We start from the raw sequence: 2,721 nt of genomic DNA, 5'->3' as shown, positions 1-2,721 counted from the left end.
ACTGATGCACTTTGAATGGCTATGAGGATTGCAGGGGACAGAGTATCTCCTGTGTGAAGTTTCTCATGAGAATTTGTAAGGTGATGGTAGATGAAGCTCAGTGTTGGCCAAAAACAGCCACAACAATTGTCAAGGAAAAAGCAGTGAAAATATCTTCCACAGTGAAAATATCTTCAAGAGACAAAAGAATTGGAAAAAGCATTAATGCAACTCAAAGGGCCAGGTTCAATGCATAGCAGAACTCGAGGTGAAAAGAAAGCAACTCATATATTTGGAAAAAGCAGTGAACTTCAAATCAACGGTTGAAACTGTCAAACTTGATCAAACGGTTCAGGTTAAAAGTGTTGACAATTGTTGATGCATAAGAAGACCTATCCGCCTAATTATGATATATAAAGATCTTTTAATATTGGTAATATACCTCCAACATTGTTAAAAAGCTAAACATTATCACTGTGGATGCCTGAGTATATAGCAGGGCCTGCTGAGATTTCTCTAACTAAAGACGGGATAGGGCAATGTTGAACTGCCCGTGCACATCATTGTCATGCCGTGCTCGATTTTGTTGTTTCGATGGTGTTGCTTTCTTCCGGAGAGTTCGGGTAGGCGGTGCCGCTGTTGAAGTTGGGAGGCGCGGGAGGTGTTTCGCTCTCTCTCTCAGCAGGTTCTTCTGTATTTTGCCGGTGCCAGTCTTGGGCAGATCCGTGAAGACGACAACTTTGGGAACCATGTAATGCGGCAGCTTCTCTCTGCAGAACGAGACAATCTCTTCTTCTTTTATGATGCTTCCATCGTTGTCCTTCGTCTTTATAAAAGCGCAGGGCGTCTCGCCCCACCGGGGGTGGGGCATGGCAACCACGGCCGCCTCGGAAACAGCAGGGTGGGTGTACAGAACGGATTCGACCTCCACACTGCTGATGTTTTCTCCACCGGAGATTATGACGTCCTTTGAACGGTCCTTTATCTCCACATACCCGTCCGGATGGACAACGCCAACGTCGCCAGTGTGGAACCACCCACCAGCAAACGCCTCGGCGGTGCTCTTTGGATCGTGGAGATACCCCTTCATGATGCTGCTGCCTCTCAACATTATCTCGCCCATACTCTCTCCATCCCGCGGCACACTGGCCATCGTCACTGGGTTCTTCACGTCGACCTGGTCAAGGCTCAACACACCCACTCCTTGCCGCCCTTTGAGCACACCTCGTTGGGCTGGGGTTAGTTGAGCATCGTCCCATTCGCTCTTCCACTCGCAGGCGAGAGCAGGCCCGGTGGCTTCGGTGAGGCCGTACGCATGCGTTACGAGGAAGCCCATGTCTTCCACTTTACTTAGAATTGTGGGAGCAGGAGGCGCCCCTCCTGTAAGAACGTGAACCTTTCCGTGCAGGGGCGGCGGATTTGGGTGGTCGAGGAGGATGTTGAAGACAATAGGCGCACAGCACAAATGAGTGACGTGATGATGATTTATGGCTCCGTATATCTCATCTGCGGAGGTATTGCGAATGCAGACGTTGGTTCCGCCTCGTGCTGCGATTGCCCATGTGAACGTCCAACCATTGCAGTGGAACATGGGAAGCGTCCACAGGTAAACTGGCTCTCTCCCCATTTCCCACAGCAGTAGCATAGACATGCTGCTCAGGTATGCTCCTCTGTGGCTGTACAACACTCCTTTCGGTGCTGATGTCGTTCCCGATGTGTAGTTGAGGCAGATCGACTCCCACTCGTCTGCAGGCTTTACTGGATTGAATCGCGGATCTCCACCTCGAACCAATTCCTCGTAAGTGCCGCTGATTACCACACCAACTTGGTTACATAGTCCAGCAACATGAGCAGCAGCAAGGCCGTCGTCATGATCATGTATGAGGATCAGACGAGGAGTGAGGAGAGGCGATTCGAGGAGAGAGAGGGCGTCCTTGGCGAGAGAAAGCAGTTGGTAGTCCACCAGCAAAAGCTTCGCTTGGGAGTGAGCGAGAATGGTGGCAACGTTGCGAGCGTCGAGGCGAGTGTTTATTGCGTTGAGAACAGCGCCGGCCATGGGGACGGCGAAATGCGACTCGTAAAGAGCAGGAACATTGGGTGCCAGAACGGAGACGACCTCGCCTTTCCGTATTTTGAAACGATTGACAAGAGACGATGCCACACGTGTGCAACGTTGCAAGGTGTCAGCCCATGTAAAGCGAACACCACCTTGATCGTAGATTGTGGACGTCCGATTTGCATACACCGTTGCCGCTCTGTGAAGAAAGCTCAACGGTGAGAGAGGCACATAATTCGCTGCGCATTTCCCCTGATTCTCCATTCCCTCTTTCTGATTCACCGCTTCGGATTCAACAACCTCTTTTTTTATATTATCAACAAGTAATGATAATAAAGAACAGAGGAGAGAATACTAGAGAGCTACAATCATCAACTCCTTGATCACGTCGAAATGGATCAATAGAGCAGAGAAGAGAATTCAAGAACGAGACGTATTGCAAACAGAACTTGTGACAAGACTGGATCGAAATGGAGATATTTATATAGGAAACTCATTCATTCTCAGATGAAGAGAAGATCTTTCTATGCACGCCATTTATCGTTTAGTCAAAGCACACAGCCACGAGGATCATTCTTCCGGCAAGCTTTGAATGGAGACTAATTATGTTAGGGTTTGTTCTGCAGCCACCCTTTGTAACATATGACTGAAATAGTTATTGTTGCTGACACGGAATGCTTGGCAGA

General features: G+C 49.0%; 1 pseudogene; it reads right to left on the bottom strand.

Moving 5' to 3' along the window:
• Positions 1 to 248: 248 nt before the first annotated feature.
• LOC149143655 (trans-cinnamate:CoA ligase, peroxisomal pseudogene) lies at positions 249 to 2,473 on the bottom strand (annotated as a pseudogene).
• Positions 2,474 to 2,721: the final 248 nt, after the last annotated feature.

This window comes from Pinus tabuliformis, chromosome X (genome assembly GCF_031772625.1).
Source record: "Pinus tabuliformis cultivar Carrire ecotype Pingquan chromosome X, CPIR1, whole genome shotgun sequence".
NCBI lineage: Eukaryota > Viridiplantae > Streptophyta > Pinopsida > Pinales > Pinaceae > Pinus > Pinus tabuliformis.
This window is presented reverse-complemented; position numbering and strand designations above follow the sequence as displayed.